The 22,771-nt window shown below is 40.1% G+C and overlaps 1 long non-coding RNA gene across 2 annotated transcripts in view; it reads right to left on the bottom strand.

Moving 5' to 3' along the window:
• The window catches only part of LOC147578529 (uncharacterized), an 87,098-nt gene that overhangs the window by 59,920 nt on the left and 4,407 nt on the right, over nt 1-22,771 (bottom strand). For both annotated transcript variants that reach the window (XR_015255305.1, XR_015255303.1), the window contains exons 2-5: nt 16,437-16,830; nt 9,935-10,055; nt 9,351-9,433; nt 5,616-5,667 (exon numbers count right to left, since the gene is read on the bottom strand). This is a non-coding gene — a long non-coding RNA (uncharacterized LOC147578529). The remainder of the gene's footprint in view (nt 1-5,615; nt 5,668-9,350; nt 9,434-9,934; nt 10,056-16,436; nt 16,831-22,771) is intronic.

The following is a 22,771-nucleotide window of genomic DNA, read 5'->3' as shown; positions in this document are numbered from 1 at the left end:
TATCCATACAATGGAATATATTTGGTCATAAAAGGAAATAAATAACAGAATATGATTCAGCCTTAAAAAAGGAAGGAGATTCTGTCATATGCTACAATATGATGAACCTGGAAGACATTTTGCCAAGTGAAATAAGCCAGTTACAAAAAGACAAGTAAGGAGCACGTGGGTGGCTCAGTCAGTGAAACGTCCAACTTCGGCTCAAGTCATGATCTCACGGTTCGTGGGTTTGAGCCCTGTGTTGGGCTCTATGTTGACAGCTCAAAGCCTAGAGCCTGCTTCAGATTCTGTGTTTCACTCTCTGACTCTCCGTCACGCGCTCTCTCTCTCTCTCTCTCTCTCTCTGCCTCTCCCTCACTCTCTCTCTCTCAAAAATAAATAAACATTATAAAGTTAAAAAATAAAAAAATAAAAATAAAGACAAATAGTATATGATTCCACTTGTATGAGGACCACCTAGAGTAGTCAAACTCATAGAGACAGAAAGTAGAATGGTGGCCGCCAGGTGCCGCGGTGGGGAGGGGGTAGGGAGCTGCTGTTTTATGGGTATAGACTTCCAGGTTTACAAGATGAAAAGAGTTCTGGAGACGTGTTGCACAACAATGTGAATGTACTTTACATTACTGAACTGAACTTGCAATGGTGAAAATGGTACATTTTATGTTATGTGTATTTTACCACAATTTCAAAAAGGGCAAAACGAAACAGAAAAATAAGAAGGCATGAAGCACTGATACATACTGTATCATGGATGAACCCTGAAGCCACTGTGGCAAGCAAAAGAAGCCAGACATAAATGGCCGCATGTTGAATGATCTCATTTACATGAAATGCTGACGCTGGGCAAACCCATGGAGACAAGAAGCAGGTTCGTGGTTGCCATAGCTGGAGGGAGTAGGGGCCGTGAAGCAACTGCTCACGGCACAGACCTTCCTTCTGGAGTGATTAAAATGCTTTGAAATTAGATGATGGGGATGGTTGCGTGACTTTGTGTCTGCAGTAAAAACTCTTGAATTGCATACTTTAAAAGGTGAGTTTTATGGTATGTGCATTATATCTCAATAAAGATGCTACTTTTCTTAATGCCGCGGTGGATTTCAGAGCACACCAGCACGGGAACATCAGTCAATTACACTCCCCTGCAGTTGCAGATCTAGGAGGTGCCTTTTCATGGCTGCCACACATGAAGCTCTATTACAAGTATATTTTTGGTGTTGATCATAATAGTTACCTAAAATGCATTAAGTGCAGATCTGAGCAGAGTGATGGGCTAAATTATTTCCCCAAATGATTTCCTTTTCCAGGGTTCAGTAAATGCAGGGTCCTGATGTTCTCACTGAGGGTACAAGAGTTTTGATGCTGCTATTTCACTGCTGCAACGGTTCTGCTTCTGAGAGAGCAGAGGATATGTCAGCAGAAAATACGAAATGGTTTCAGATCTACTTTGTGACCCTAACAAACATAAAAGTAGTAGGAAACAACTTGGTATTTCCAACTGCTGACCAGAGCCACACTTATGCAAACTGTCATTGGAGTCATTGCTGCTATCATCCTCATTTTGGGCAAATCAAATGGAAAGAAGGAAGGATGGGATGAGCCCTGCTGAAATAAGATGGCAATCCTTGTGACTCAGGGTACACGGTAATTTTTTAATGTTCCAGATTTATAGCTTAAGTGGAAGATAAGCCAACATCCAATCTAAAAAAAAAAAAAAAAAAAAAAAAAAAAAAAAAATCCCAGAGAGGTGGGAGGAGCAAAAGGAGGGAATAGTACCAGAAGCCAGACATTTCTAAAATTACCTTACTTAGAGATGTGATTTTGGAATCATGTGAATGTTTTGCATGATTAAAATAAAATGGAGTAACTGAAAATTAAAACATAAAGTTAGTAAACCTAATTGTGTATTGAGTAGGCAGCTTTATTGTACAGAGAAGAACTATTTCAAAGTGTTTTTTCTTTTCTTTTTGTGTTTTGAGAGAGAGAGGGCAGAGAGACAGAGAGAGAGAGAGAGAGAGAGAGAGAATCCCAGGAGGGGCAGAAGAAGAGAGAGAGAAAGAGGGAGGGAGGGAGGGAGAGAGAGAGAGAGACAGACAGAATCCAGGCTCACCAGATGCGAAGCTCAACCTCACCCCAAGTGGGGCATGAGTTCACCCAAAACGGGGCTCAAATCATGAACCATGAGATCATGACCTGAGCCGGAGTCAGATGCTTAATGACCAAGCCACCCAGGCATCCTCAAGATATTTTAAAACATAATTTGACTGGGATGTACTCTAAGACAAAAAGAACTGCAAAAATAAACAAACTTAAATTTTTTCCAGTAGTTATATTGTTAGTAATATTGGCATAGTTTATTCTAAACTATTATGTATGTAATAGGATAAAGCAAATAAGTAATCATGTTAATTCAAGAGGAGCCAAGATTGTCAACATTAAAAAAAATGACAAATATAAAATCAGAGAATTTAAATAAAAACCATGTAATCCTAAATTTGAATTAGAAATATAAATGCATGATTCATTTTCTATTAAAAAAATATTTCCTGGTTTCTATCTACTAGAAAAGCCTAAGATAATGATGAACCCAGGCTCACTGGTCTCTCCTAGCACCCAGACTGTAGTTTCTTTCTTTCTTCCTTCCTTCCTTCCTTCCTTCCTTCCTTCCTTCCTTCCTTCCTTCCTTCCTTTCTTTCTTTTTTTAATGTTCATTTATTTATTATGAGAGAGAGTATGAGTTGGGGAGGGGCAGAGAGGAGACAGAGAATCCCAAGCAGGTTCCGCACTGACAGCGTGAAGCCCAAGGCAGGGCTCAAACTCATAAACCAGGAGATCACGACCTGAGCCGAAATTCAGAGTAGGATGCTTAACCAACTGAGCCATCCAGGCGACCTCAGACTGTAGTTTCTAAATACAACTTTCCACCAAAAGGAATCGGCCTTTTGGGTAAATGGCTAATTAACTGGGGCAGGAAATGATTATGATGAGCTTGGAATATTTTGTCATATTAGAAAGCAAGGAAGCTATGAAGAACTATGGGGTAATGACAAAAGGATTCAGAAACCAATTTGAAGAGGTTCCCATGAGCCAAAAATGGGACAATTTAAGCATCAAGATGAATAAATAATAACTGCAATGGAATGAAACATTAAAATCTGTGAATTTATAATGATGCTAAACAAACAAAAAAATTGATCGTCTTTGGTGAATGCTAGGAAACAAGCATTTATTCTGCCTTTCCTGTAAAAACTACACCTCAGGCCAATAAAACTGTTGACAAGAGGAAGTTTTCTTGATAGAGTTAAGCTAATAAGTGAAGAAGGAATGATAAAAACAGTATACGATCATTTTGCAACCTTCTAATGAATTAATGGATATAGACCATGATCATCAAAGGACTGTTAATATTGCAGAGACAACCAGACATGTTCGCCCTCTTGTGGAAATGCACCATTACGCAATATTCTTGATAAACCAGCAAACTTGAATTCAGTACAGTAACCATTTGCAACATGTGTCTATTTCAGCTTCAATTTCAATTAACCTGTATGTGCTGTCCAATATGGCAGGCACTAGCCATTTGGGGCTGTGTAAGTATAAGTTAATTAGAACAAAATTAATTAATTCAGTCCCTCAGTCACACTAGTGCAATAGTCACATGTGCAGATATGGAATACTTCCATCATCACAGAAAATTCTACTAGACAGGACTAAAATCTAACTACTAGTTTACAACTAGTACAGGGAACTGAAGAACATGATTGACGCAGTATGAGGATTCAATCCCTAAATCCAGGATATGGGAAACTATAGGACAAATGACCCAGCTCCTTCAACAAATAAATTACAAGGGCAAAAAAAAAAGTCTTAAGTTAAAAGAGACTTAAGAAAAACATCAACCAAATTTAAGTATGAGCCTCTTTGAATCCTGATGGTAAAGCTCTGAAAAAAAAAAAAAAAACATTGAGGCAAATTTAAACATTGATGATATTTGATGATACTAAGAAAGCAGTATTATTTTTTTAGGATAGTGATATTATTTTAGTGTCTAATGAAAGATCCCTTATCTTATAGAGCTGCATCCTAAATGTTTACGCAAGAATGATGTGATGTCTAGATTTAGCTTTAAAGTAGTCCAGTAGGGAGAGAAAGTGGATCAGGGCATAAACGGCATACGATTTTTGCTGTATGTGAATAACTCTTGATGTTTGACATTCCATTAAACTATTCTAGTTCTTATATATGTCTGAAGTTTTCTATAAGAAACATTTTAAAAGTGACTGGCTTATCTTTTAATTCATAGAATAGGTCTGAAACCATTTGGCATTTTTTTTGCTGGCATTTTTTTATTCCCTGTGTCAGAATGTTTGAAGCATAGAAATGGCGGCATCACGTTGTGCTTCATTGTTCTCTGACTTGCTTCTCATGCTGTGACAAGTTACTTAAACTTGCTTTCCCATTACATTAACTGTAAGACCACTAAGGTAGGTGTCCAGTAACCATCTAATGTTCAACCTACACTCTGAACTGATCATGGCATCCAAAGAAACATGGCAGATGTTGGAAGTACAGAGATGAATACAATACAGTTCTTGACTTCAGGGAGCTTATGTTCTTACGGAGAGGTAGTCATATGATACATAAATTACTATAATAAAGTAAGCACAAAGTTTAGAGTGGCCTGAAGAAGAGATTGGTGATTTATATCCTGGGGTGGTGTTAATGAAAGACTTCATTAAAGAAGGTGATTTGCACAACAGTTTGAAAGAACGAAAACGTGCTTTCCAGGTTAGCAGCAGAAGCAAAGACGGACAGGCATGGAAGAAGCTGGTATGTTTGAGAGACCGTGAACACAGTGACTCATAGCTTTGGAGGTGTTCGTTAGTCAAATTCCTATGTATTTCAAGTAATTACTCTCTTATTAATGGGAAATTTAAATTTTTAAATGTTTATTTATTTATTTATTTTTTAATTTTTTTTAATGTTTATTTATTTTTGAGACAGAGAGAGACAGAGCATGAACGGGGGAGGGGCAGAGAGAGAGGGAGATACAGAATCAGAAGCAGGCTCCAGGCTCCGAGCCATCAACCCAGAGCCCGACGCGGGGCTCGAACTCACGGACTGCGAGATCATGACCCAGGCTGAAGTCGGACGCTTAACCGACTGAGCCACCCAGGCGCCCCAAATGTTTATTTATTTTTGAGGGAGACAGACAGAGAGAGAGAGCATGAGCAGGGGAGGGTCAGAGAGAAAGGGAGACACAGAATCAGAAGCAGGCTCCACGCTCTGAGCTGTCAGCACAGAGCCCAATGCAGGCCTCGAACCCACAGACAGCAAGATCATGACCTGAACCGAAGCCAGATGCTTAACCGACTGAGCCACCCAGACACCCCTATTAATGGGGAATTTAAATTCAATTCAATAACGTTTCAGTTCTATTAAGTGAACACCTAGCAGACTGAATGAATAACTGAAAACATCCTATCAATGAAGCACTTTCTAGGCACTTAACACTTGCCCAGAGTCTGTGGAAAGCCCAAAAGGAAATAGGAAAAACTCCCAAAAGATTTTCTGGTCTTGTTAGAGAGGTAGGATGTACATATATGTGGAGCACTTACAAAGAATGAGTAGCTTCTGGGCCAGTGTAATTCCTTCTCTAGGCGAGCCGATCTGCAAACACAAAAGAAACAGAAAATAGGACGTGATAAAATGTTAGGGATTTTAGAATTCCAATCTATACTAGGATTACATACTAGGATATGTATGCATGTATATAAGATGAATGCATGCAAATTTGGGGCAGAGAAGAAGCCTAGAGCGTAAACCAGCTGCCTTTTTAGTGAGGTGGGATTGTGATTTTTTTTAACTCTTTAAAAATTTTCCTTAATGCTATTGTGTTAGTAAGTAGAGGAAGCTTTCTAAAGTCTATGGTAATTTGGATCTACAACAAAAAGATCATTCTGAAAGACTGGGAGGAAACGGGAGACAGTAAAAGAATCAGGTGTAAACAAACTTTCAATTTTGGTAAATTCTAACCAATTCTCCTTGGCTGGGGAAAAACGATAAGAAACCTATGATATTTAGAAAACACATTAAAACAAAGCTGAAACATCTCTTGCATGCAGGCTTAGGGTAATTCATTTGATTAAATGGGTGTGCAGAAAGGAGACAGTTTCCCTTGAAGTGAACAATTTCGATGTCTAATTTGAGGTCAGATCCCTTTTTACAGAAGACATTTTTTTTTTTTTTTTTTTTGGTCTGGCACATTCGGCAAATGGCAAGCCCCTCCTGCTTGTCCTCTGTCTGGATTGCTTACTCTGGGAAATGAAAGGATGGCATGGTCTGTGAACCGGCGGTTATTCTTCTTTGCTGCATATCGTGTTGGCTTTTTTGTAAGAAAAATCATAAGAACATATAAAAGTTTTTGATGAATAGAACCCTTTATTTTTAGCAGAAAATGGATGGAGCGGTTTGGGGCTTTGCAGCTGCCTGTTGCTCTCATGTGAGCACCTCCCACAGCCTTGACTTTTTATTCTGCTGCGTACTCGGTGCCAAGATTTACATGGTCGCTGTGGGGAACAACTGGATTTAGCATAAGTAAGAAAAACTGCTTTTCCCCTGGGGCGAGACAAAAAGGATAAGTGCACAAGGCGCAGAGACAATATTATCAGGAGTTATATTCCTGTTCAGCTCTTTTATTCACTCTGAATCCTGGATTCTATTGCAAATAATAAAAGCAAGAAGCCAGTTGGCTTGAAGCCAAGGTCTGGGATTAGCAGAAGAGACTATTTTGTTTGGGGCTAAAAATATGTTGGTCCGTGATGGTTCTATACATTACAAGTAGGGCCACTTGGATTACACATTGTTTTTTTTTTTCATAAGCTGAGATATTGCCAAGAAAGTACAAATCAATGAAGATTTGAATGAGGGAAAGACGAGTTGCTGTCAAAGCACCCGAGAGCCCAGGCGGTGCTCTTGCACACCTGTTACTGCTTGGCACACCTCAGTTTGCTCCATGTTCTCTGAGGCTGGGTGGGATTGCTATTATCCCCTTAACAACCTGCACCATTTTCCAAATGATGTCAATTTTTTTTCCTTTTCATTCTCCCCTCAAATATCCCCCCCTGCTTCCTGCGCACCCCCCCTCCAAGCTAGATTAAAGTGGTTGCAAGAACTCATTTTGAATTCAGGCAAACCTGGATTGGAATTCTAGTTTCCCTACATGCCACCTATCTCTGATGATCCTAGGGAAATTAAGTTTTCTTTACTTCAGTTTCATCATTGATAAAATGATGAATAATAATAGTACAGATCTCCTTGGGGTTCGTGGAGACTAACGGGGCAGTACATAAAGATCATGATGCACCGCATCTATGCAAAGAATATCGCATAGTAAGTAATGAAATTTTACCTTGATCATTATTGCAGGGTAAAGTGGTATTCAGAGGGAAATTTATAGCTCAAAAATATAAAAAAATAAGAAAGCTTTTAAAAATGAAACAAGCATCCAACTGAAAAACTATGGAAAAGACAGAAGATGTTTATGTTATAAACTGGATAACTTCTATTTCTAGATATATGGAAGACTAGATGTCCAGAGAAAGTCTTCCAGTATGGAATTTAAAATTCTGGATGAAACACAAAAAGAATGAAATCTTGCCATTTGCAATGATGTGGATGGAGCTAGAACGTATTATGCTAAGCAAAATAGGTCAATCAGAGAAAGACAAATACCATAGTATTTCACTCATTGGTGGAATTTAAGAGACAAAACAGATTAACATACGGGAAGGAGGAGAAAAAAGAGGAGAGAGGGAAACAAACCACAAGAGACTCTTAAGGACAGAAAACAAACTGAGGGTTGATGAAGGGAAGAGGGTGGGGGATGGGCTAGATGGATGATGGGTATTAAGGTGGGCACCTGTTGTGATGAGCACTGCGTGTTGTATGCAAGTGATGAATCACTGAATTCTCCTGAAACCAATATTGCACTGTATATTAACTAAAATTTAAATTAAAAAGATAATAAAAAATAAAATAAAATTCTGGACAAAGCATACTTCTAAAAATCTTCTAGGGGCTCCTGGGTGGCTCAGTCGGTTAAGCATCCGACTTCGTCTCAGGTCACGATCTCGCGGTCCGTAAGTTCGAGCCCCGCGTCAGGCTCTGTGCTGACAGCTCAGAGCCTGGAGCCTGTTTCAGATTCTGTGTCTCCCTCTCTCTCTGACCTCCCCCCGTTCATGCTGTCTCTCCCTGTCTCAAAAATAAATAAACGTTAAAAAAATTTTTTAAAAATCTTCTAAAAGATTTGGCTGGCCTACTGTGAAAATGAGGACTATCCTTGCTATCGGTAATAAAAGAGTAAGAATCTGGAGCACTTGGGTATCTCAGTCGGTCAAGCACCTGACTCTTGGTTTTGGCTCCAGTCATGATCTTATAGTTCGTGAGTTCGAGCTCCGCATCAACTCCACACTAAGTGTGGAGCCTGTTTGACATTCTCTCTCACTCAATAAATAAATAAACAAACATTTTTTTTTTTTAAAGTAAAAATCCACAGAGGTAGGCCCATCTGAAGTACCAACATCAGTTTGCCACAGAGGTTTCTGACTAACTTTGGTGACCATATACTGAAGAGGACAAACAAAAACGCAAGGCCTGTAAACGCTGCGAGGATGGAGTCGAAAACTTCCACATGAACCCAGAAAGATTATAGTAGGTACATTCAAGATGGCTGAACTGGGGTGTGGGGGTGGTGAGGGTGGGGCACCCTACAGAAAGAGACAGTGAGGGGAACTTACCCGTTGTCTTTAGCAAAATGTAAAACGTCTTTTGTAAAAAGTATAAAAGAGGGAAAATACTTGGAGAATATCTAATCACAAATCTGTTACAACACGTGTTTGGGGCCACAATTTATACCACATGTGTTACCTACTCCCTAATAAATCTAAGAAAAATATTTGGTTAAAAGTGCTCCCAAATATTTGGTTAACAGGAACTGAATAACAGAATAAACCTAAAGAAAGTACAAGGATAGAAATAAAAGAAAAAAATTACTGACACAGAAAATACAGAAGCAGCAAAGCACATGTTTTGAAAAGACTAACAGTAGTGACAACCGTTATGAGAGCTTGACCAAGGAGGAGAAAACACAAACAACACAGTCGTGAACAGAGAACATAACTTAAGATGCTGAAAGGATTTTGGAAAGTATTTGGGACACCTTTGCCAATAAATACGAAAACAGATGAAATGCACAAATCCTTTGAACAATGTTTCTCCAACTTTCACCTCTATCGTTACCACCTGGGAACCTTTTAAAAACACAGATCGCTGCCCCCGCCCCACAAAATTACCTGACTTCATAGATCTGAGATGTGAGTCTGAAAGTTTGCATTTTTAGCAAGGTCTCAGGTGATCAAACACTGAAGAGATTGTCCTGGAAAATATAAATTACCAAACACACTTGATAGGAAATAGAAATTATTTTATGGTCTAGTGCTTTGCTACTTTTTTCACATAATGGCACACATATGCAAAACCCCATAGCACTATATGGCACACTGGGGTAAACAGATGAGGCTGTTGTTGGCTGGAGCTAACCTGCCCCTGAACTCTATTTGTCCCAGCTCTGCCTTGACTTACTTGCTCTTGGCAGCCCCAGTGATTGAAGGATTAACATCCTGGGCTCACCTGTACTCCATGCTCCGCATGCCAATGTGCTTTTACTCATAGAAGTTACTTACCGCTGCATAAAAAATTACCCCCTGGCTTAACAGCTTAAAGCAACATACAGTAACTAGCTCACCGTTACTATGAACCAGAAATCCAGACATGGCTCATCTGTGACCTCTGGCTCTGGGCTCTAACAAGGCTGCTATCAAGATGTCAGCCGAAGCAGTCACCTTCTGGGGAAGAATCTGCCTCCAAGCTCACTTACTTGGGTTCTTGGTAAGAGTTAGTTCCTCCTGGACTGTTGGGCTCAAGGCCTCAGGTCCTCTCTGGTTGTTTGCCGGAACCTTCATCCCTTGCCATGTGGGTCTCTCCATAGGTACGGCTTGCTTCTCACAAGTGAGCAAGAGAAAGAATGAAAGGTGGGCAGAAGTCAGTTTTCTGAAGCTTCATCTCAGAGGTGGCATCCCATCACCTTTGCCGTATTCTATTAGTTAGAAGCAAGTTACTACGTGCAGCCCACCTTAAGGGGAGGGAATTACACACTGGGCACGGAAACTGAGAGCTCATTAGGGGCCATCCTAAAAGTCTGCTTACCACACCAGAAGAGACCCTGCTTGGTGGGAGGGTTGATGTTCAGCTTTCCTTGTTAGTTCCAGATTACCATCTAACAGTTACCATTATTACAAATTCTCACCAACATTGTTATTGTCAGATTTTTTTTTTTTTTGCCAATCTGATGACTATAAAATGGGAACTCATTATAATTCCCTTGTAATTAATGAGGGTGAGCATATTTTCATATGTTTACCACCTGGATGTGTTCTGTTCAAAGCTGTTCATATTTGTTCATCTTTATAGTGGATATTTATCTTTTCCTTATCTGTTCAAAGGAGCTCTTATGAGTGGATACTAACCCTGAGTCCGCTATATGTGTAGTGAGTCTCTTCCTCCAGTGTTTGGCTTCTGTTTTCACTCTCTTGATATTTTTTTTTTAAATTTTTTTTTCAACGTTTATTTATTTTTGGGACAGAGAGAGACAGAGCATGAACGGGGGAGGGGCAGAGAGAGAGGGAGACACAGAATCGGAAACAGGCTCCAGGCTCTGAGCCATCAGCCCAGAGCCTGACGCGGGGCTCGAACTCACGGACCGCGAGATCGTGACCTGGCTGAAGTCGGACGCTTAACCGACTGCGCCACCCAGGCGCCCCATATTTTTTGAGGAACAGCAGTTTTATGATTTTAATGTAGTTGAATTTATGCTTCCAGTTTTGTGTTAAGAAATCCCTTGTTCCCTCAAAATTAGAAAGGTAATATTTTATGTATCCTTCTAAAATTTTAAACTTTTGTCTTTAAGCCTTTTATCCATCTAGAATTGATTTTTGTGTATAGTGTGAGGTAGGAGTTCACTTGACTTTTCCCCTCTTCTGGCTAATCAATTAATACTTACTGAAGGGTCTGTCCCCCTCCTCCTAATCTGCAATACCCTAGATAAGTTTTCCGTACATTCCTCTATTCATGGGTCTTACTCAGGACTCTGTTTTGGTCCACTGATTTATCTCTGAACTGATAACATGTTCCAAATTACTAATGACTTAATTAACAAATCTTAATAGTTGGTAGTAGGGTCATTGCTTCTATCTGTCCAACTCCAGGATTGTTTTGGCCATTCTTAGCTCTTTGTTCACCTATATTTTAGAACCAGCTTGTCAAGTTCCAGGAATAGAATATCCTTAAATCTACAGGTCATTTTAGGGAAATATTGTTTACATCTTTAATGTCCTTTACTGAAGTTTTATGATTTTTTCCATCAAGGACTTGCACATCTTTTGTTAGATCTATTCCAAGACGCCTTACACATTTTGTTGCCATTGTAATCAGCATCGTTCCTTTTTGTATATGAGTTGCTAAAGTGTAGATTTGTAATTATGTTTTATCTATTGACCTTGTATTGGCCTGAAAGGTTCTTTTCCAATTCTTGCCTGGTTTTAGTATCAAGGTTACACTAGCCTCAGATAATGAGGTAGGCACTATTCCCACTTTTTCTATTCTGCAAGATTTCAAGTATGATTGAAATTGTCTCTTAAATGTCTTTACTGTTCTTGCCATTAGAAATAGCTAGGCCTGGTGTTTTCTTTGTTGGAAGATTTATAATTAAATTTCTTTAATGGTAATAGCAAAGTTTTCTATCTGGTGTGCCATGTAAACAAACTGATATGTTCTGAATGGACTTTGGAGATTTTTTTTTTCTTACTGTCATTTAAAAAACTTTTTAAAATTTACATCCAAGTTAGTTAGCATATAGTGCAACAACGATTTCAGGAGTAGAATCCAGTGATTCATCCCCTCCATATAACACCAAGTGCTCATCCCAGCAAGTGTCTTCCTCAGTGCCCCTTGCCCATTTAGCCCACCCCCCACCCACAATCCCTCCAGCAGCCGTCAGTTTGTTCTCTGTATTTAAGAATCTCGTATGTTTTGTCCCCCTCCCTTTTTATATTATTTTTGCTTCTTCCCCTATGTTCACCTGTTTTGTATCTTAAATTCCACATACGAGTGAAGTCATATGCTATTTGTCTTTCTCTGACTAATTTTGCTTAGCATAATACCCTCTAGATCCATCCACGTTGTTGCAATGGCAAGATTTCATTCTTTTTGATTGCTGAGTAATACTCTATTGTGTGTGTGTGTGTGTGTGTGTGTGTGTGTGTGTGTGTGTATATATACACACCACATCTTCTTCATCCATTCATTTGTCGATGGACATTTGGGTTCTTTCCATACTTTGGCTCTTGTCGATAGTGCTGCTATAAACATGGGGGTGCATGTGTCCCTTCGAAACAGCATACCTGTACCCCTTGGATAAATGCCTAGTAGTGCAATTGCTGGGTCGTAGGGTAGTTCTATTTTTGGTTTTTTGAGGAACCTCCATACTGTTTTCCAGAGTGGCTGCACCAGTTTGCATTCCCACCAGCAGTGCAAAAGAGATCCCCTTTCTCTGCATGCTTGTCAACATCTGCTGTTGCCTGAGTGGTTAATTTTAGCCATTCTGACTGGTGTGAGGTGGTATCTCATTGTGTTTTTGATTTGTATTTCTCTGATGATGAGTGATGTTGAGCATCTTTTCATGTGTCTGTTAGCCATCTGGATGTCTTCTTTGGAAAAGTGTCTATGCATGTCTTTTGCCCTGAATGGGCTTCAGAGATTTAAAACCCTTAGCCCTGAAGAGGTCAAAGCCAACAGGTGAGAAATAGACATGGGGCTGCAAGATCCCATGGCCAAGTTGCCTCTGGTCAAAAGCATCTTTGTCCCTTTAGCCCACTATGCCTTTGACATACACTATTACACTTTTCGATTTCTCCATAAAGATCTTGCATATGTTTTGTTGGATTTATCCCAAGGTGCCTTGTAATTTGTCATCAACACTGGCATCTTTCTTTTAATTGTGCTTACTGAATATTCGTTGATAAAGTATAGATCTGCAATTGTAGTTTATTGATCTTATTTATGGCAAGCTTACTAAACTCTCTTATTAATTCTAACAGTTTTTCTATATAATAGCTTTTGTGTGTGTGTGCCGTGCTATGAAGAAAGTTAGGAAGCACTGTCTTGGAGAAAGTCTAGCCTTAGTTTCTTCATCTATGAGATGAGGTTGAAAAAGTATGTGCTTCCTAAGATGGTTATGAAGATTAAATGAGTTAATCCAAGTTAGGCAACAGAACAGTACCAGGCACACAGTGTTTAAGTACCACTGGCTGTTATCATTACTTTTTCATCTTTCCTCTTTCCATAAGACCTTGTATTTCTCTCCTGCAGACTCAACCTGACATTTTAGGCCATCAACAGTGGGTTTTGACCTTTTATGGGTCTTATAGCCACATTTAGATCTTGAAGGAAGCTTTCCATCCTTACCCTAGGAAGATGCAAACACATAATTTTGCATAAAATTTGAGGATCCCCTTATCTATGCACATGGATCTTCCTCTGCCTCCAAAAGATCTATGGGACCAGGTTAAGAATCCTGCTAGAAAACAATCCTCCTAGTTTTCTAGAGGGGTTTGAGATGGTCTAATTGGATCCCCTAGGGATTTGGTATGAATATACTTAGCTCCTAGTCTGGCCATGACATTGTGCCTCAGTCCTGATAAATGGGATTCAGTCTTGCCTCTCTCACCTACAGTTTAGCTTTGGTATTGGGGCCAGGTCTTACTTTCCTGTTTTTGAGTCTGTACCTTAGCAGACTTCTCAGGACCCCTGTCATCCCTGAAATAGGGGTCATGCCCTATTAATATCAGTCTTTCTAGGGTAGGGTTTCTCAACATTGGCATTATTGATACTTTGTGCCGGACAATTTTTTATTGTGTATGTCTGTGTATAGGGCTGCTCTATGCATTTAGAGGCCAGCATCCCTGGCCTCTCTATTCATTAGATGCCATTAGCATCCCCCAATGATAACAACTAAAAATATCTCAAGACATGTTCCCTGGAGAGACAGAATCACCTCTCACAGTTGGGAATCACTACTCTAGGGCCCAAAGTCCTGTCATTGAACTTTTTTTTGCCTGAAGCCTAGAGTCCTGCTATCTGCTGACAGACTTCTCTAGTACCAACTAAACACCTAGCTCTTCAAATATAACTTGCTCCTAGATTTCTCAATGCCACGTTCTTCCTTCCAATAAAGAGGCCACTGTAATTCTTGCAGCATCTTTCTGGTGCCAACAGCTTGCCTGGACTGCCAATTGTTCTGTTTCAAGGTACAATTTTCTCTGGCTTGGGTGAATGGCCCTCTATCCCCCACAGTTGCCGGCTTTCCTGCAGGGATGAGGTGGGGCTTATTTCAGTCTGTGGATCTGGTTGAGATCCAGTTACTTCTGCCAAGAGTGGCTGTGTCATGAGAGATGACAAAGAGATGACAGTGAGAATTTGTCTGTTTTCCTTGGGAAAGTAATCTTCCCAGTGCTTTTATGCGAGAGAGCCTGTCCTTTTCCTATGTAGGTGCAGATAAAATTTTCTGAAGGTGATAAATGAATTACCCCATTCTACTGTGCAACAAGTCAGTCAGGAATGAGCAGCAGAACCACAGAATTGCAGCCTTAATAGATGCCAACAACACAAAGGTGGTGAACTTAATAACAGACCCTTAGAGAAAGTGAGAAAGACTGATTGATTGACTGAAAGCTTAGAGCAGAGAACAGAATGAAAGAACATTGTGTAATGCTTTTCACAGAGAACATATCTATGAACCACAGGAGAAAGAGAGAGTAGAGAAAGTACAGAACAAACTGCACCTTGCAGTATCCTAAACTTGGCCTAGTTAATCATAGTGGGGTACGGGGTGCTGGGAGGGCCCAGAGCCTGAAAGGTACTGCAGGGACCGACACAAATATAGACATTGGGAGGAAATCCACTCAAGCAGGTAAGAATGGTATGCAATGGCTTTAAGAAGTTAGAAGAGGGGTGCCTGGGTGGCGCAGTCGGTTATGTGTCCGGTTTCAGCCAGGTCACGATCTCGCGGTCCGTGAGTTCGAGCCCCGCGTCAGGCTCTGGGCTGACGGCTCTGGGCTGATGGCTCGGAGCCTGGAGCCTGTTTCCGATTCTGTGTCTCCCTCTCTCTCTGCCCCTCCCCTGTTCATGCTCTGTCTGTCTCTGTCCCAAAAATAAATAAACGTTGAAAAAAAAATTAAAAAAAAAAAAAGAAGTTAGAAGATTATTTCTTTCCCACGTGAAAGTTTGGTGGCTTTCCTTTGCAAAGTAGTCAAGGGCCCAGTTCTTCTTTCTCTCTTCTTATTCTATTATCTCTTGGATATTGCCCTCATTTTCTGACCATGATGGTCCATTCCCACACCCACATTTCTGCTAGCGGAAAGAAGGAGGGGAACCTGGGTGGCTCAGTCGGGTTAAGAGTCCAACTCTTGATTTCAGTTCAGGTCATGAGCTCACAAGCCCCATGTGGGGCTCTATGCTGACAGCAGAGAGCCTGCTTAGGATTCTCTCTCTCCCTCTCTTTCCGCCCTTTCCCCACTCTCTCTCTCTCTCAAAATAAATAAACATAAAAAAAAAAGGGAAAACCCAGGGAGGGGGACAAAACATAAGAGATTCTTAAATATAGAGAACAAACTGAGGGTTGTTGGAGGGTTTGTGGGGGCGGGGGATGGGCTAAATGGGTAAGGGGCATTAAGGAGGATACTTGTTGGCATGAGCACTGGGTTCTAGGAATCACTGGATTCTACTCCTGAAATCATTGCTGCACTGCATGCTAACTAATTTGCATGTAAATTTTTAAAAAAATTAATTAAAAATAAAATAAAAAATAAAAAAAAGAAAAAGAAAAAGAAAAAAAGAAAAGAGAGAAGGAAAGACACACCCCTTATTCTTAAAGGCAGAACCCAGAAGTTACACATGTTATTTTGGTTCACATCCCATTGGCCAAAATTTAGTCATATGGCCACACCATATCATGCCTAGCTGCAAAGGAGATAGAGGTTCTGGAAGGTCGCATGCCCACATAAAAATCAGGTTCTCTCTGAGAAATTTTTCTATCATCACTAGCCTGAGTGCTTTTCATCCTCAGTCTTTCCTCCAAATTCAAGTTCCCAAATGCCCCAAGAACCTGTCTGGCAGATCCTTTGTTGGAAGACAGAAGTTGGAAAGGAAAAGAATAGGCAAGGATGGGTCCTTTTTAACAAAAAGGGGTTGCTGGACACTTAAATTTTGTTACTCCTAAGAGAAAGGTCACTTTTAGTATAATGTTATCAGGCAGGCAAACTGACCTGATCTTGTGAAACCACTCTACAGGAAGACTTCCCAGCCGGTTGTTGTGCAATTCCAGACAAGCCTGAGGCAATGTTGTGGGCTCTTCTTGGACAGCGAGGGGGCGGGTGCATGTTGAACTAGGCCAGTGCGCTGAGGCAGTCACCCCTAGCAATGCTCATCTTCCAAAGGATGAAATGTAATTGATGGACACCAGCGTATTTCTGGGACTGGAAGAATTAGAAACGTAGACGGGAAATATGTCTTTGGCCATACTATAGAAGATGCTTCATTTTACCGAGAGACTCTGGATTCTACAGGACGTGTCTCTTGGCTGGAAGGTTTCAGCAGTCTAGTCTTGAATATCAAGAGAACCGGAGGTCTGTGGTTGTAGGACATCACAGGATTATAAAGCTGTGAAAGCAGAAATGGAAATTAGGAAAGAGCTATTTACATAAAAGATATTTTGACACAATATGTGTAATTTTATAAGATTATCTTTTTACACATTTATATAAACTTTTTACACTTGATCTTAGCCAATAGGCCAAGAAGTGATACATGTATATAAACTTTTTAAGAACGGTTTTAGGGGTGCCTGGGTGGCTCAGTCAGTTAAGTGTCTGACTCTTGGTTTCAGCTCAGGTCAGTCTCACGGTTTCATGAGTTCGAACCCCATATTGGGCTCTGCCAATGATACACGTATGATACATATGTATCACATATGTATCACATATACCTACATACATATATGATATATATGTATCATACGTGTATCATATATGTATCATATATATGTATCATATATATGTATGAATATTTATTTATTTTGAGAGAGAGTGAATGAGTGTGTGCAGGAGGAGTAGAGAGAGAGGGAGTGAGAGAATCCCAAGCAGGCTCCACACTCTCAGCGCAGAGCCCTATGCAGGGCTCGAACTCATGACCTAAGCCAAAATCAAGAGTCAGATGCTTAACTAACTGAGCCACCCAGGCGCCCCTGTATCTTATATATATATTTTTTCAGAGATAAAGGAATCTATCACAGCATAACAAAAAGGGTAAAACATCTGCATTTTTGTATCTTATATTTTTAAATTAAGGCTTTTTAAATTCTGAACATTTTAATAGGGAAATTAAGAAGAAAATGAGTTGGTAGTAGAAAATTTTAAAAGGTATTATTTTCACTGTTCTGCCACTCCCTGAATGTGAGATTTCTGGTAAGTCACTTAACATCTTTGCACTTCAGCTTTGTCACTTATAAAACAGAGATAAAATTAATGTTTCACAGAGTTGCTATGGTGACAACACAATAAAGTACATATGAAATATCTGTATGTGGACCTATTGAAAAGTCTGAAACACTGATCAAATCGTGAGTCTAGTAATTATTCTGCAGTATCTTTGGTATTTTAACTGATTGAACACAGTATGTGAGCTGACATGCAGGGGTTAATTTAATTAGCTTGTACTGTGGGCTGCTGACTGAGTAAGGAAGGGATGCTAACCTGATGTTAAAAAAAAAAAAAAAAACCAGAAATCATTAAACAATTAAATTTCCACCTGTACAAACAAGTGGAATAATTTCACTATGAGAATAAATATTATAAAAATTTACGGGATTTAATAATAATTTTCTCCAAAGAAAACATTTAATACGACTGACAAAGAACATGAAAAAGAAATTGTTCTTTTTTTCAAAAATTTTTTTAACATTTATTTATTATTGAGAGACAGAGCATGAGCATGGGAGGGGCAGAGAGAGGGGAAGACACAGAATCTGAAGCAGGCTCCAGGCTCCAAGCTGTCAGCACAGAGCCCGATGCAGGGCTCGAACTCACGAACTGTGAGATCATGACCTGAGCTGAAGTTGGACCCCTAACTGACTGAGCCACCCAGGTGCCCTAAAAATAAATAGTTCTTAAGAGTGTGTTGGATTTGGGGTGCCTGGGAGCTCAGTCAGTTAAGCACCTGACTCTTGATTTTGGCTCAGGTCATGATCTTGCAGTTCGTGGGTTCGAGCCCTACATGGGGCTCTGTGCTGGCAGTGCAGAGCCTGCTTGGGATTCTCTCTCTCTCTCTCTCTCTCTCCCTTTCTCTCTGTTCCTCCCCTACTCAGGCTGACTCTGTCTCTCTCAAAATAAATAAATAAACTTAAAAAAATTTTTTAAATAAAAAATAAATTTAGGGGCACCTGGGTGGCTCTGTCAGCTGAGCATCTGACTTCGGGTCAGTTCCTGAGTTCAAGCCCCACATCAGGCTTTGTGCTAACAGCTCGGAGCCTGGAGCCTGTTTCAGGTTCTGTGTCTCCCTCTCTCTCTCTGCCCCTCCCCTGCTCACGCTCTGTCTCTCTCTCAAAAATAAATAAACATTAAATAAATAAATAAATTGTAAGAAGTTGTTTCAATGTTAAGTGTTATCAATATTCAAAGTACAGGGTGGGTTACCTTGCCTTGTTAAAACAAAAACTGTGAAGTACTTGTTTATTTAGGTTTTCCTGGTCAAAAACAATGTGACATTTCCTGGAAAATCCCATCAATCACTAAGCATACTCTTTGCAATTCAGATTTCCAACGGCCCCTGTGAAAGTGGAAAGATTCCTATAATGAATGGATGAAAGGGTATGCTGCTTTATTCACCTCTGGGATCCATGACATATCTCAGTCTCAGATATAAATCCTTGAGCTTTCTCTTTTATAGAATTTCTAACATTGAAAGAAAAGCTGCCTGTGGTCATCTAGAAATTAGAGAGAATGCTAAAACTAAAGAGCAAAATTTTTTCTTACAAAAGCAAGGTCCAAATGAACTGGCTTGAATAAATACATTATTGAAAATAGATATTCAGTTCAATATCTGCCCCTTTATTTGTGGACATCATTGTGTTTTATGAGGAAACCCAAAGATGAGACACAGGTATACTCGATCTAATGGGAATATAATCTAGGTCCTTGCTACTCAAGTGTGGTCCACTGACCAGCAGCATCAGCATCACCCGGGAGCCTGTTAGACCACCAGAATCTCAGCCTCAACCCCAGATTCACGTTTTGACAAGCTCGGCACTTGACAAGTGATTCGTATATATATTAAACTCTGAGAACCGCTGACCTAGTGAATAGTCAGCTAATTCTGAGTCTTCCTACCCGACGGTATTGGCTAAGATAGCCAGCTATTCTGGAGGTACTTCTGGAAGGCAGAGATAGGTCATTGGTAACCGTACTTCCAAGAAACTCATCCTCCTGTTTGTTGATTCATCTAAAGCCTGCTCAAACGGATCAGGAGTAAATATAAAAGGTGGGGTATTTATTCAAAGAAATTATGAGAGCTTTGTGCAAAAAATAATAGAATAATTGAAAACAATCTAATGTTAAGTAGTAAGAAATTAAAGAAATTATCGTGTATCTAATAGCTACAAAGTAACCATTAAAAACCATGTCACCGAAGAAAGTTCATTGGTATGGGAAGATACTACATTGTATTCTCAAGTAAACAAACTGGCTATAAAACGTGGCCTGATTCTATTTTCATTTTAAAAATACACATATATACACAAGAAAAAAGAAACTGCAAGGACATGCCCCAATGTGTTCAGTGGCTACAGATTTGGAGTGCTTTTTTGTTGTTGTTTTATTTTCATTGTGCTTTTCACATTTTCTGCATCAAGCAATTTTTCTTTTGTACAAAGAGAAATAGAAGAGTAAGTGTCAGAACAAAGAAAAGTGATCTGGACATAGCCCCGTCCTTCTGGCCATAAATAGTAGAAAATTATTTCGACTAGAAACTCATTTCTACTCTGATTGAATTATAACCAATATTCAGTAATGACACTAACTTACTTTTGCAGTAGAACAGTGGTTCTCAATCCTGGCTGCTTATTATTATCACCCCGAGGGCTCAACCAGCCAAACAACTAACCAACCAAACAACATGAAAACGATAGCTTGTTCCCACCCCAAAACCCCTGGGCACTGGGACTTATGAAAAGCTGCCCAGAGTTGAAAACCACTACTCGGTATGGGTGGAAGGATATCCATAGTTCATTTCTGAAAACCAGTACTGCCTTATGTTTTAGTTATAAAACCTGCATGGTTATATATTTAGGGTTGTTTATTAAACTACAGCTTTTAAAGTCCCAGCACCATGACTTATTTTAATAATATTCAACAAACATTTATTGAGCATCTAGATTATTTGTTCTGTGTGAGTCTCACAGACCCAGGAGGTCAGGAAGAGAGAAAATGTTAAATCCATTACACGGAAGAGATACCCCAGATCCCATGGTTCATTAGGGAAAGGGCTCAAATCTGTCAGATGCCAAAGCCAGGGGTAGCTCTGTCACCACATTTCTTCTAGTGTTCTACATTTATGTTTAGTTTAGAGAAGGCATTTTTCTAGTTCATGGTTATTTTCTTTACACATCTCAAACATGCTTAGAATTTTTATAGCTGAGGGATGTGAGAGAGTCTTCCTTAAATTGAAAATTAGCCTGTGTAAGCTCAGAAATTTCTGAGGACAATGATCTTAATCATTCTTTTAGGGACCTTTTAGGGTGCTTAAGGGTTCAGAGCTTCTGAATCTGGGCACTGTAAACAGAATAAGGAAACTAGAGACTTGATGTGACATTTCCCAGCTGAATCTGGATTTTATTTTTTTTTTTAATTTTTTTTCAACGTTTTTATTTATTTTTGGGACAGAGAGAGACAGAGCATGAACGGGGGAGGGGCAGAGAGAGAGGGAGACACAGAATCAGAAACAGGCTCCAGGCTCCGAGCCATCAGCCCAGAGCCTGACGCGGGGCTCGAACTCACAGACCGCGAGATCGTGACCTGGCTGAAGTCGGACGCTTAACCGACTGCGCCACCCAGGCGCCCCCTGAATCTGGATTTTTAGCAATAGTGCTCTACAAGAAGAGACCACTGGAACCAGCCGTATTTTACCTGCTGTCATGATTCTGCCCTTCATAAAATTCAAATTGTTTGAAAGATTAGCTGTTTCTTTGATTATTATAGATGTTGACTTCCACTGTACCTTCACAATATGCATGGCTCATTATTTAAAATGATCACATGCCTAGTGCACTGTGGGAAATAGGAATGTTTGAAAAATAATAAAGTATTTCACCAAGTGTACTGAAAAAAAGGGAAAGAATGTGAGACTGCAGATATCCCATATCAAATTATTGTTTATGTTAGTTCTGATTAAACCTGAATACTTTCTAATTGAAAATGGTCGCAATGTTTTTCTAAATCCCAGCTCAAAGAGAAACCACTAAATCTAACTTTGACACCACAACCTTTCAACTGGTGAGGAGGAAGTCAATGGCGGCCTCAGTTGTCCTTGGAGGCCACTGGCAGCCAAGGAGTTGCTGCCACCTGGTGGATATTCCAAATAGCACAGCCAGGGAGGTGGCCTCAGTCATGCCAAGGCAGCAAGCGCTCAAAAGCCCAGCTAGTCAGTCACACTTTGATATAATGCTTCAGCTGAGCTCACTTATTACCGCGGAGGACGAAGGGCCTGTGCCGCTTATTATGGGTTTGTGGTGTTTATTAATCCACGACAGTATTGTTTTTGATAGACAACCTAAGATTAAGGCTAATAAAAGGACTCTGGGAATGTGGACTCGATAATTTTGCTGGCTTGAGAACAAAGAAGAAGAAAGTCAGTAAATAGTACCTGGATCGTCCAGTAATTACTCCATCTTATAAATTACTGTTTTCTCTGATTCCAGCCCACAGTCTGTCATTCTAGAAAGTATGATATATTAATTTTTAGCTAAGCAAGATCCACAGGGAGTAATCAGAGTCAGCACTATACAGGTGTTTTTCCAATGAAAAAGGTTACTATTGGAATTATTTATAAACGACATCAGAACTCTGAATATTAACAAAGTGCTTTTCAACTGCTTATTAAGTGTCGGGAGATAACACTCGCACCAAATCATGTTGTTCTGGCTGACATTTGAAAGGTCATGTGCTACCCGAGAAGGAGGTTCACCACCTTCGAGGCTATCCACCTCCCTTCACGTCCTTCTCCTTTCTCCTTTCAAATGTTATTTTACATTTAATCATGAAATCGTTTAGTCCTACACAATGGTATTAAAAACAGTATATTGATCGTGCTTGACCTGACCACTCCGCTTCAGAAACCCAGTATTATCGGGCGCCTGGGTGGCCCAGTCATTAAGCTCAGGCCATTATCAGGTTCATGAGTTCCAGTCCCACATCAGGTGAGCTTGAGCCCTGCTTCGGGTGAGCCCCACATCTCTCTCTCTACCTCTCGTGGGATTCTCTCTCTCTCTCTCTATGCCCCTTGCTCACGTGCGCCCTCTCTCTCCCTCTTAAAAAGAAACTCAGTATCATCA

Source organism: Puma concolor, chromosome C1, assembly GCF_028749965.1.
Source record: "Puma concolor isolate L17-30 chromosome C1, mPumCon1.1.hap2, whole genome shotgun sequence".
Classification (NCBI taxonomy): domain Eukaryota; kingdom Metazoa; phylum Chordata; class Mammalia; order Carnivora; family Felidae; genus Puma; species Puma concolor.
Note: the sequence above shows the minus strand (reverse complement) of the source record. Positions and strands in the feature narration are given on the sequence as shown.